General features: G+C 52.5%; 1 protein-coding gene across 19 annotated transcripts in view; it reads left to right on the forward strand.

Annotated features, from left to right (window-relative positions):
* Positions 1–13,921, forward strand: part of UBR5 (ubiquitin protein ligase E3 component n-recognin 5) — a 2,132,574-nt gene that overhangs the window by 1,539,550 nt on the left and 579,103 nt on the right. The window lies entirely within an intron of this gene.

A 13,921-nucleotide genomic window follows, 5' to 3' on the forward strand; every position in this document is an offset into this window, starting at 1 on the left:
TTTGGCACTCACTTCACCATTCAGACAGACCATAAGCCCCTCTTGTGGCTAAATCAGATGAAGGGTGAAAACCCCAAACTGCTTAGGTGGTCCATTTCCCTACAGGGGATGGATTTTACAGTGGAGCATAGACCTGGGACTGATCACAGCAATGCTGATGGGCTCTCCAGGTATTTCCACTTAGAGCAAGAAGACTCACCTGGTCAAGGTTAGCTTATTGTCCCAAAGTTTGGGGGGGGGTCATGTAGGAGAGTAGGGTCTGCAATCCTATGATCACCCAGATTTTTGCTTTTTGCTGCACTGGTTTACGACTTTCCCTGGCTGTGGGCCTGCTAATCAGACCCACAGCCTAGCTGTTCTCTCTATCCAAATTGTACCCAGGTACTGAATTGGCACTGGGCCCTCTCCAAGTCCCTGTACCCAGGGCTGAGGTGCACCCAGAAGTCTCCCAGGGGCTGAAGCACGTATTGTGCCACCCCTGGATTGACTAACTAAAACTGACACAACTGGCTGCACGACAGCTGGGGCAAGGTGGTGTACTCACCCTTTGCTTTAGATATAGTATACCTATATCTAACCCTAAAATGGACACACAGATCTCCTATCAGTCACTCCTATGGCAGGCCTTAACAATCCTGAAGGCAGAGTGCTTGGAATCGTGTGAGATGGTGCTCTGGCATGAGCTGAGCCTGTCTGCGGCTTTCGGGATCCATCCCTTAGCCGTTTCCATGATATCGCATACCATATACTCTTAAGTGCATTATAATCCTCGCGGTTATGTGCCAACTCTGGTATCGCTTTATCAAAACATGTCGAGTAAGGTGTCATACGAATTGGAATACTAACCCCTCGCCAATTCTGGCGACGGGGTTAGCATTCCACCCTTCTAGAGGGACACGACATGCCTGTAACCTATAACCCGGTTAAAAGTCAGACAGAGCCTTAACATCCACAAAATGGATGCTGCCACCGAGACACAAGTCTGCCCTCCTGCTGCTGGGAGTCCTCCCAGAGCAGGAGATAAGGACAAAGGGTTTCCTGCCAGGGGCGGTGCCAGCACCGTCCCAGACAGGGTTTTGTGTATTGTAGGTAGGCAGGGCTTTAGAGGAAGGTGACTGCAAGTAGCACCCCGGTGCTCACTGTGCATAGGCCGGCTTGAACCAGTTCCAGGGTCACTCCAGACCCTGTGCTGGGGAAAAGCCCGCCAAGGAAGTGGGTGTAACCACCCCCCTCCTAGTCCCACCCATAGGGCAGGACTTAGTCGCGTGCCAGCCCCTTTTTACAGGATAAAGGTAGAGACTGGCCCCCTTCCAAATCAGATCATCTTTGAATCCTGAAACTACTTTCTGCGAAAGGAACTCAAGACTTCTTCCTAAGATTTCTCCCTTGTGACTAAGGAGTAGTCACCCTGCATCCGCAGGCACCATCTAAGAACACTGCGGTCTGCTGTAAGTCCTTCCTCCGGAATCCGACTGCCCAGCTCGACGAGAACCGGCTTCCCTGGCACCTCTGACCTCTACCCACCTCTACAGCCCAGCTGAGAACCGTGGGTGCGACGAGACCTCAAGGGACCGGCCATCTGCAAGACTGCACGACTTCTTTCCAGCAAGCCCGCCGAGTAATCTACTGGTGAGTGCTTTGGGGTCCGAGAAGCCCCGACTCTGAGCAGCTCCAGCTCCGAAGTGCAGCCCCCCAGCATCTCCACGATCTGCGTGGGGCCCTTCTGCTTTCCGCTGCTCACCGCGTTGTTTGGCTACTAGCCCGTTGGCTTGTGGCCTTCCTGACGACGCCCGACGACATTTCTGCTGCTGGTCTGGTTGCTCCAGACTGGCCCTTGCTCCCTTCCAGAAGAGGAGCACCCCGGACCCTCCTGGTCCACTCAAGACGCCATTTTGAGTCCACCGCGTGGGCTTGAATTAGCCAAGGCTTGTTGCCCAATCCTGGGTAACTTCGACGCCAACGACTTCATCCTTCGTGGGACAGCTCGCACCTCCATCCTGGTCGCCGACAACGCCTCCTGGTCCGAGAGACTGCAGAGCCCAGCAGTGCCCACTCACCTGACTGCGGTGACTTCGCCCGGTGCCATCCTGGTGCCCACTTAATCACTGGCTAGTGATTCAAGAACTTGGTCCCCTCTGCTTTCAGGTTTTCTTCTTCCTTGATCCAGGCTTGGATCCGTCGAACTTTCCTTCACTGGTCGCCTGCCAGCAACTTCTTCCTTCCAGGCTCCTGGTCCGGCAACGAGATCCCCGACGTCTTTTCAGACCTATGCAGCTGCAGCCCCTGGGCTAGGTAACTTCGGCACTCCGGTGTCCCAGCATAGCCTCACTATCCAAGGGTCAGGATCCACTGTCATTTTCTCCCTACCAGGTCGGGTTCGCCCGTGAACACTAACTTTGTGAATTCTAGCTTCCATAGACTTTGTCCCGCATCCCGCGTGAGAGTGCACACTCTGCACCCGAGTCCCCTGGGCCTCCTAGTAGTAATCTAACGATTCCCTAGTCCAGTCCTAGCGATTCCAAAGCCTATTAGAACTGTTACTTACCTGCTAGTAATTCGCATTCCACTTTTAGCGTATATGGTTTTTCGTGCCCCTCGGGCATTTGTGTAACGTGCTAACTTAAAAGTATTTTCATAAGAGTTTTGTTGTGTGCTTAGCACCCTGTCCTCATAAAGAGTACAGGGTTGTTGTGATTCTAATAAATACATTGTTTATTTTCATAACACTTGTGTGGTGTCCTTTCACTGGGTGTTCAAGGGGTAATGTGATGGTAAAACAGCTGGCTTAACACGCCCTCTAGAGTCTTAGCCTTAGACTGCTCGTATCCATGCTACTAGGATAGCTGGTCTATAAGGTTGACTTACAACCAATCATCAATAAGGGTTGTTTGGACTGATATATAGTGATCACTAGAATAGTGAGCACTGCACATCAGGCCAACTTCTCACAGTGCTGGACGCTGCAGACACCGCAGCTAGATCCATTAATACTAGTGTTCCCGGGTTTCAGGTTTTATGAATGAGGTGTGGTCCACCATTCTAAACCAACCAGTTAACCCAGATTTTGTATTTGGTCCTGCGGTAGACACCATCTTGGACAAAAGGAAAACGGACACAGAAACAGCAAAATCCTTGGGTGCACTGCAATTTCTGCAACATAGGGGCTCCTTTTGGCGCTCCTCATACAGAGCAAATACACGAGGAAATGCCTCACAAACATCTACCTCCTACAAAGGTAACACACTAGGTTCCTTCACAAAGAACACCAACAGAGGTGGTTATAGAGGTAACAATCCTAAGGGAAGGGGGTGGGGAGGCAATAACACCAGAGCCTCCGCACCACAAAACAGTGACTTCATTACGCTGCCTCCGGAACACTTAACACCAGTCGGAGGCAGACTACAACGGTTCCTACCTGTCTGGCACGCAATCACCACAGACAGGTGGGTAAGAGAAATTATCCAGTCTGGTTATTGCCTACAACTGACTTCTACGCCACCAAACATACCACCCAGACATCATCCTATGTCCATAGAACACATCACCCTACTTCAACAAGAGGTGAAAGCATGCTGGAAAATTGGGCCATAGAGCCAGTCCCTTTCCACCAGCAAGGGACAGGAGTATACTCACATGGGCGACTGTTCCAAGAGCCGGTTCCACAACTAGTACTAGCAGCGGACGCATCACTAACAGGCTGGGGAGCCCATCTCCTTCAGTACACAGTACAAGGGCTCTGGACAAACAAACAAAGAAGGCTGCATATCAATCAACTAGAGTTGCTGGCGATCTTCCTAGCCCTAAAAGCCTTTCAAAAATACGTGTACAACAAGACTGTGTTGATCCGGACGGACAACATGACCGCAATGCACTATATCCAGAAACAGGGAGGAACCCACTCTCCACAGATGTCCCATCTGGCGCAGAGCATATGGAAGTGGGCAATTCAAAAGAACATCTTTCTCCTAGCAGACCACCTCCTAGGGAAGGGCAATCAGATTGCTGACCTGCTCAGCAGGCACAGCCAACAAATACACGAATGGGAGATTCACCCCCAAGTTCTCCAACCATTCTTCGAGGAATGGGGTCACCCAGAGGTAGACTTATTTGCCACAAAAGAAAACTCCAAATGCCAGTACTTTGCCGCTAGATTCCCCTCATCCGTTGTCACTGGGCAATGCGATATGGATGAACTGGTCAGGCAGATTGGCGTACGCTTTTCCCCCAGCACCGTTGATCCCGCTGGTGGCACGCAAACTGCGACAACACTCACTTACCCTAATCCTAGTTGCTCCCACATGGGCGAGACAACCATGGTACACAACGTTCCTAGAACTTTCAGTAGTTCCTCATCAAAAACTATGCCTTGCTCCACATCTTCTAACTCAGAACCATGGAGAAATAAGGCACCCAGATCCCAATCAGATGATCCTAGCGATCTGGCTACTGAGGTCCCAGAGTTCGGATACCTTAACTTGCCCCCAGACTGCATGAACATCATTAGGGAGGCAAGGAAACCAACCACACGAGCGTGCTATGCAGCCAAATGGAAAAGATTTGTTATTTACTGCAACAATAACCAAATCAACCCATTAGACGCTTCCATACAAAACATTATATGCTACCTGCTGCATTTACAAAGATGTAACTTAGCATACTCTTCCATACGACTACACATCGCTGCTATAGCAGCATACCTTCAGAACAGGCAACACCTTTCACTCTTCAGGGTACCAGCAATTAAAGCATTTATGGAGGGCTTGAAAAGAGTGATCCCTCCAAGACACCCTCCTTCCCCAGTCTGGAATCTAAATATAGTACTTACCAGACTCATGGGACCTCCTTTCGAACCTCTAGACTCATGCGAATTGCAATTCCTAACGTGGAAGGACGCATTCTTAGTTGCCATCACCTCACTCAGAAGAGTGAGCGAATTGCAAGCACTGACAATTCAGGAACCCTTCATGCAGGTACATGCTAACAGGGTAGTTCTTCGAACAAACCCTAAATTCATGCCTAAAGTCATATCCAACTTCCATATTAATCAAGCAATTGAACTGCCAGTATTCTTTCAGAATCCACAATCAGTAGCTGAAAGAGCCCTGCACACACTAGACGTTCGAAGAGCTCTACTATACTATGTGGACAGAACTAAAACCTTTAGGAAAACAAAACAACTGTTTGTTGCTTTTGCACCACAACACAAGGGAAATCCTATTTCAAAGTCAGGAATAGTCAGATAGAATGTTAAATGCATTCAAATATGTTATCTAAAAGCTAAACGCACTTTAACAGTCCCCCCTAGAGCACACTCTACACGGAAAATGGGGGCATCCATGGCTTTCCTAGGAAATATTCCCCTCGAAGACATCTGTAAGGCAGCCTCATGGTCCACCATACACACTTTCACTAAACACTACTGTGTAGACGTGCAAGCAAAACAGCAAGCTGCTGTAGGCCAGGCTGTCCTCAAAACTCTTTTCCAAACTGCTGCAGCTGGCACAGGTGGCCCCCGCTAGAGGAGATACTGCTATTCAGTCTATGCACAGATATGAATTCAGCAGCCCACATGCCTCGAACGGAATATGCTACTTACCAGTATGCATCTGTTCTTGGCATGTAGGGCTGCTGACATTCATATCGCCAGCCCTCCTCCCCAGCGCCTGTCGCAGCTGCAGCATTATCTCTAGCATGGACATCTCTTACTTTCCTATCTCCACCTCTGCCACAATGGCAAAAAACAATCTGAGCATGGAAAGGATGCCCATGCGCACTGTAGTCCAGGGGAGGAGTCACCTATCTCGTGATACTTCGAAGACTCTTCCAGGACAACAAAGTGCAATCATTCGGACCCAACACTAGGCGGCGATCTATGCACAGATATGAATGTCAGCAGCCCTACATGCCAAGAACAGATGCATACTGATAAGTAGCATATTCCTTTCGTCTTCAGTTCGATTCCAGGAATAATCTAAAGTCTCCTGGGTCAGCTCCTACCTTTATACAACTAAAGGGGGCTGGTTTACTCACTAGGTCCCTCCTATGGGTGGGACCAGGAAGGGGGGTGGTTACACCCCCTTTCCTTTGTGCAGTTTCGCGCCAGAGCTGGGGCTGGAGTGCCTCAGCAACCGGTTTGAACTGGGGTATGCACGGAGCACCTAGTGTGCCCCAGGCATGTCTCATTCTATTCAGCCCTCCTTGTCCCAATACACAAAATCCTGTCTGGGATGGTGCTCGCACCTCTCCAGGCAGGAAACCTATTGTCCAGACCTCCCTCGCTGGAAAGACTCCCAGCAGCAGGAGTCAGACTTGTGTCTGTGGCAGCAGCATCCATTTTGTGACGCTGGGGCTCTGGTTAACCTTAAGTTAGATAGTCAGAACTAACATGTCTTCTCCCTCTAGAAGGGTGGAATGCTACCCCCGTCGCCAGAATTGGCGAGGGGGTAGTATTCCAAAGCGTATGACACCTTACACGACATGTTTAGATAAAGCCAAACCAAAGTTAGCATTCAATCGCGAGGATTATAATGCACTTAAGAGTATAGGGTATGGCAATATCATAGAAAAGCTATAAGGACATGGTTCCGAAAGCTGCGGACAGGCTCAGCTCATGCTAGAGCACCATCTCACACATAACCAAGCACTCTGCCTCCAGGATTGTTAAGGCCTGCCATAGGAGTGACTTATAGGTTACTGTGTGTCTATATTTAAGGGTAGGTATAGAAATACTATACCTAAGCAAGGGGTGATTACACGACCTTGCCCCAGCTGAGTGATCAGCCAGTTGTGTCAGTTTGAGTGGCCAGCCAGGGGTGGCATAATACATGCTGCAGCCCCTGGTAGGCCTTGGTTACACCTATGCCCTGGGTACCTAGGGTACACTTCTACAGGGGCTGATAAGGTGAGCCAATTCCCAATTAGATGTACCTAGGGTACATGGTGTGAATTTGGAGAGAGTGCATCTGGGCTGTGGGTCTGATTAGCAGGCCCACAGCCACATCTAAGTCGAAAACCAGTAAAGCAAAAGCAAAAAGTGGGGGTGACCATAGGAAGCAGACCCTACTCTCCTACATCGAGGTTTAAATCCTTTTGCAGAAGCTGTAAGAAGATTAGACCCGCATGGCATCTGCATGTCATGTCCAGAATCTGAACACAACACCTGAATCTGCGTTGCCCCATGATGCACACCAACATGTCCGAGATCAGAGTAACTGTTTCTTTTTGTCAAATCTTACAGGTATATGCCAGAGTGCTTCATCTACCCTTCAGATAAGTCCCTTTACAGGCAACAATCACCCTAGAAGTATTCCTCAAGCAAAAATCTGTCCTCTTCTTTCTCAAAGAACCAGTCCTACTTCCGGGACCCCTTGGTCCTTTTGCCAGGCACTTATCTCTTCGTCATCACCTAAGCTGATTCTGACTTTAAAGAAAACATGATGGAGGAACTCCCTCAGCTTACCCTGTACATGTTGGTGATTTACAACAGACCATGCTGGATATTTTTAGGATATCCTGATAGCCTCTGGACCATCCTGAAGTGCATGCCGCTACCTGCAGGTTTAGAGTTTGACCACTCTTATCCTATGCCAACACAAACTTGACCTTGGTGCCAATTCAAATGAAGTCCGTGCCTCCTGAAAGCCTATCCCCAGTGTGCTTAGGGATGCCTGCGACAGTCTAAGGTTGCACCCTCAGTTTGTTTCAGCACCTCCTCCAACTTCAAAGTCAGCAGGCATTATTCTAGTAACAGAAGAAAAGGTTCATGCTTACTTACATCTATCAGAGTTCCTACTTAGGGCCTAAAGATTCACCAAGCAGGAGACATGTTTCAGGTCAGATTCAGATGTTTTTGCCATGCATAATATAGTATGTGGCTACACAGAGTATGGTGACTACCTTCTGTCCGACAATTCAAATGTCTGCCTTTACCTGGACTTAAAAACGCAAGTGGCTACAACACTAATCCAGAATGGGAACGTTCCTTACCCCAAAGTGCCTCTTTCAGAGGAAGTCTTTTTGTTCACTTTGGTGGTACAAAAAGGAGCGGAGGCACTTGAGTTGACCCCAGCACAGAGGCCAAATTAAAAATATTTACTGAAATCATGCATCTCTGCAGTCTCAGTCCCAGGTGCACTTTAGCAAGGGACTCTTGGGGCCCTTGTAGGCTGCTGAAGAGAAGCCATTGTGTGATCTAGTAGTCACAGGAAAATTAGACGATGACACAGACCTGTGTCTTGGGATGCAAAGTGTGTGCTCCCATCCTTCCCCAGAGAGCCTTGTCCTTGAAACAAAACCAAAATGCCTTTCCTCCAGACCAAGAGTCTTAAGAAGCTGGACTTTATGGGCTGTAATTTTATTGTCTCTGGCAACCTAGCTCCAAGCACTGCTCTTTATTTAATTATTGGTCTGCATGACCACATGAAAAGCCCTTGTCTGATATGGTCAGTAATGTTCTAGATACCTCTAAAACAAGTCTAGCTGTGCAGCCTAGAGTCTGTGGAAGTGGTGGTTCGGTCCATGGCCACAGCGGTCTCACTGTGTCAGTGCGGGTGCATGTATTCTGCTGGCTTCACCTGGAGGTGTCAAAGCAAATCTTATAGACCTCCTCTTTGATGGCAAACAGCTGTTCTGAGAGAAATAGAACTCCTCCCTTGAACACTTTGGAAACAGCCAAGCAATGACACGCTTGCTGGTCCGGGTATCCAGGGCAAACCAGACTCACCACCAGTACTGAAAATTTCAGGGCTTCTCTCATTGCCTAAGGGTCCTGAAATCTGCATCCTTTGCAGCCAATTCAAATACCCCAACAAATGTAGCACTTTTTCCGGAGAGGGGTGGATCTAAGAAACTCCATATCTGAAAGAGACACGTCGGTAGGCGGCATCCGCGGCTCCGCCTCCGTCGTCGTGGGCGCCGTGCTGACGTCCGTTCTTCTTTTTTCCGCGCCAGCAAGCACTGATCTGGAAAAAGTGGTACCCTTAGTCTATTTTTGACTAAACGTTTTCGATCATTTTTGATCTGCTTCGAAGTCTGTACGACTCCGGTGCCGGTAGGGATGCCAGGGTTCAAACCCTGCGCCGACTGCGACCCCCATCGCCGGTGTCTTCATTGCCTAGGCCTCGACCACGACGACCAGGCTTGCTCCGACTGTCGACTGTCGAGCGGTCCCGCAAGCGACTCGAGCTCTGGCAGTTGGTCCCGCGCCGCTCGAGGTCCCGGTCCGCGAGGAGGCCGAGGGACCGTTCGCGGGGTCGGAACCACCATGGCTCCAGGAGTCGTCCACGGTCTTTGGGCTCCTCAGGTAAGCACAAGAAGTCGAAGAGACGTCATCGCTCTTCTGACTCCCCCCGACGCTTGCGCGATGCGGCCGGGGGTTCGGGCAACACCACCCACGCGGCTCCGCTGGAGCCGCAGATGTCGCAGCCTGCTCCATACCCGCCGGTCCCTGGGCAGAACGCGACGCCGGGGGAGATTGATGACTTCCTCATGGCCATGAAGTCGCTCGCTCCTCCGTCGGGTTCCGCTGCGCCTTCGGGCCAAGCGGTCCCGACTGGGTCCCCACGTGGGCCGGATGCTTCCGTCCTGACGCCGCAGGGCCCCACTGGATTCCGTTCCGTCCCTGGTCCTGCCCTCGGTTCGGGTCCGGCGTCGGAGCGGCGCCGCTCTCGACGCCGATGGGAGATTTCTATTTCTATGACCCGGCCCCATCCTTTGAGCCTGAGTACCAGGCGATGGGTGACGAGGGGGACTGGGAGGGGTCTCAGGACCCTCTGGCACGTGAGTGTCAGTATTCTACGGACTGGACAGGAGAGCTTGGGGATGCCAGTGGTCTGGACACTTCGCCGGTCACTGGTTTTGTCTCCCCTCCTATCGTGGCTACGGAGGAGGGGGCTGCCTATAGCGTGGTGCTGATGAGGGCGGCCAAGGCCTTGGGCCTTGAGCTCCCCGTCGCGGCCGTGAGGACTAACCTCCTCACTGAGGTCCTTAAACCGCAGGCAAGCCCGGCCGAGCCTCTGCTGCCGTTTAATGAGGCCCTATCAGATGTTCTTCGGGGCACTTGGTCCAAGCCCGCCACAGGTCAGCCTGTGGATAGGAATGTGGCCAGGCACCACCGCTCGGCTCCGGGCGACCCTTGCTTTCTCTCTACCCACCCCACTCCTGAGAGCCTGGTAAACAAGGCCTCTAATTCCCAGACCGCATTCCCGTCGGCTCCTCCCGACCGGGAATCCAAGAGTTACGAGCAATACGGAAAGAAAGTATTCTCCTCCCTGAGTTTAGGATTGCGGTCAGTCAATACCGCATGCCTCTTGGGATGCTACACCCACTCTCTGTAGGATATGGTTGCGGACGTGCTGCCAGAATGCCCGGTGGAGGTCCGAGCTAAACTCGGCAAAGCCCTTGTGGAGGGTCGAGATGCGGCGCATTATTCCATCTGGTGTGGGCTGGACACTACTGACTCACTAGGCAGAGCGATGGCAACGACAGTGGCGATTCGTCGCCTCGCATGGTTGAGGTCTGCCAACTTCTCGGCTGATGTCCAAAACACACTTATGAACATGCTGTTCGATGGCCGTCGCCTCTTTGGCGACAAGGCAGACCATGCTCTTGAGCGCTTTAAGGACTCCAGGGCTACGGCTAAGTCCTTAGGCCTCTCTGCTCCGCGCCAGCAAACGGCTGCCTTTCGCTCCTTTCGTGGCCAAGGAAGGGGCGCCCCCACACGTCCTGCCAGCCACGGGCCACAGACTACCATCCAGCGCGGTGGCGGACGTGGAAACCGCCGTGGCGGCGGTCAGGGACAACGGCGAGGCCAGTCCACACCTACCCATGCAGCATCCGCCTCAAAACCCTCATAGTCTGTGCTTTCAGGCCCATGTGATGCCAGTGGGGGGCAGGGTTCGCCATCACCACCACCACTGTCACTTCGGACAGATGGGTGCTGCAAATCGTCCGATGGGGCTACTCCCTCCCCTTCGAGGCGTCCCCTCCAGCCATGCCACCGCAGTACCACCGCGTGTCGGGGGATCACTTCAGACTTCTACAAGAGGAAGTAACGGCCCTCTTGGCCAAGGTGGCCATCGAGCGCGTTCCTGGGTCAGATGTAGGGTGTGGTTGTTACTCCCTCGACTTTCTGGTAACCAAGAAGGGCAAAGGGGGCCTGCGCCCTATCTTGGACCTGCGGAACGTAAACGGCTTCCTCCGGAAGGAGAAGTTCAAGATGCTGACATTGGCTCAGGTCTTAGCTGCCCTAGAACATGGAGACTGGATGGTCGCGTTGGACGTGCAGGACGCTTATTTTCACATCCCCGTCCTGCCAGCCCACCGGCATTACCTGCGGTTCATGGTTGGCCATGAGCACTTTCAGTTTACCGTGCTCCCCTTCGGCCTTACCAGCGCCCCACGGGTGTTCACAAAGGTGATGGCGGTGGTCGCAGCTCATCTGCGCAGGTTAGGGGTTTCAGTCATCCCCTACCTCGACGACTGGTTGTTGAAGGCGGGCTCGCCCCAGACAGTCATCAGCCACCTCCAGACTACGGCAGACCTCCTGCACCAGCTGGGGTTCTCCATCAATGTGCCGAAGTCACACCTGTGCCCCTCTCAGAAGCTCCTCTTCATCGGAGCGGTTCTGGACTCTGCGCGGTTTCGGGTTTATCCACCCGAACAGCGGGTCCGGGATATTCAGGCTCCGATTCCCATCTTTCAGCCGTTATCCCGGGTTTCGGTCAGGTTGACGCTGCGGCTTCTGGGGCTGATGGCCTCCTGCATCCTACTGGTGCATCACGCCAGGTGGCGGATGCGGGCTCTGCAGTGGGACCTGAAGTTTCAGTGAGCCCAGCATCAGGGCAACCTATCCGACCACGTCCTGATCTCGGAGGGCGCTGCGAGACAGCTGCAGTGGTGGCTTACGGACTGTGATTGGGTCAGCGGCAGATCCCTCTCCCTTCCCCAACCGGAGCACGTAGTTGTGACGGACGCGTCCCTCCAGGGCTGGGGAGGCCACATGGGAGAGGCGGAGATCAGAGGCCTCTGGTCTCCGGCGGAGGCCCGGCTCCACATCAACCTGTTGGAGCTCCGGGCGATTCGTCTGGCACTGAAGACATTCCTCCCCTCTGTCCGGGGGAGTGTAGTGCAGGTGTTCACGGACAACACCACCGCCATGTGGTACTGCAACAAGCAAGGCGGGGTGGGGTCGTGGACCCGTTGTCAAGAGGCTCTTCGCCTTTGGCAATGGCTGGAATGCCAGGGCGTGACCCTGGTGGCTCAACACCTGGCAGGTTCTCTGAACGCCAGGGCGGACGAGCTCAGCCGTCGGTGCATGATGGATCACGAATGCCGTCTGAACTCGGACGTGGCGCAAGGCCTCTTTCAGCGATGGGGAGAGCCTTGGTTAGATCTATTCGCCACCGACGAGAACGCGCAATGTCATCAGTTCTGCGCGTTGGAATTTCCAAGGCGGCACTCGCTCGGAGACGCTTTTCGTCGCGAGTGGACTTGCCTATACCACTTCTGCCCAGAGTGCTGAAGAAGATCAAGCGCGACCGGGCCCAAGTCATCCTTGTGGCTCCGGACTGGGCGACAAGGTACTGGTATCCAGAGCTACTCTTGTCAGTCGATCCCCCGGTTCGTCTGCCTCTTCAGGAGGACCTTCTATCGCAGCAGCAGTGGACGGTCCTCCACCCGAACCTGTCCAGTCTCCACCTCCATGCTTGGAGATTGAGCGGCGACAGTTGAGGCCATTTGACTTGCCTCCTGAAGTTTGTAACATCATTCTGGCAGCCAGGCGTCCCTCCACGAAGTCGGTATACGCCTGCAGGTGGAACAGATTTGTGGCATGGTGCACAGCAAAGCCTGTGGATCCCCTCAATGCCCCTCTTTCTGAGGTCCTTCTCTTCCTTCTTTCTCTTGCCCAGCAGGGCTCTGCTCTGGGCACTATCAAGGGCTACCTTTCTGCCCTTTCAGCCTTTCTAAGGCTGCCTGATCAACCTTCTTTATTCCCCTATTGTAAATAGATTTCTTAAGGGCATCACACACATGTTTCCTCCTGTTCCGTTTGTGATGCCTCAGTGGGACTTGAACCTGGTTCTTAGGTTTCTGATGTGCGCTCCCTTTGAGCCACTTCACAACTGTCCTCTTCGCCTTCTAACTTTGAAGACTGCTTTCCTGGTTGCCATCACCTCTGCCAGGAGAGTGAGTGAGCTCCAGGCCCTTTCTTGTACTCCACGTTTCCTTTCTGTCCATCCGGACAAAGTGGTGCTGCGTACCAAACCTTGTTTCCTGCCCAAGGTTGTCACGGCCTTCCACATCGGGCAGTCTGTCACCATGCCAACCTTCTTCCCGCCACCGCATCCCTCTAAAGAGGAAGAGCGGCTCCACCGTCTGGACCCAAAACGTGCGCTCTCATTCTACTTGGATCGCACACGCCAGTTCCGGGTGGATGACCAACTCTTTGTTGGTTACGTGGGCGCTAAGAAGGGGAAAGCGGTGCACAAGAGGACCATCTCCTGGTGAATCATCCTGTGTATCCAGGCATGCTACTCCTTGGCTAGGAAGGAGCCCCCTGTTGGACTGCGGGCTCATTCTACCTGGGCGACGGCGGCGACCACTGCCCTGGGCAGGGGTGTGCCCTTACAAGACATCTGTCAGGCAGCTACGTGGGCATCGCTGCACACGTTTGCAAGACACTACTGCCTGGACAGCCAAGTCCGGAGGGATGGCTTCTTTGGCCGTTCCGTCCTCCAGGACTTTCTGATGTGATTATTGGTTCGCAGACCCACCCCTGGGGTTGGTATTGCTGGGGTATCTATTCTAAGGTAAGGAATCTAATACTAACGTGTCTCTTTCAGATGCACAAGTTACTACTTGTGTAACGATATATCTGTAAGAGACATTAGTTAGTATTAGATTCCTTACCGACCCACCTATC

This window comes from Lissotriton helveticus, chromosome 4_1, assembly GCF_964261635.1.
Source record: "Lissotriton helveticus chromosome 4_1, aLisHel1.1, whole genome shotgun sequence".
NCBI classification, from domain to species: domain Eukaryota; kingdom Metazoa; phylum Chordata; class Amphibia; order Caudata; family Salamandridae; genus Lissotriton; species Lissotriton helveticus.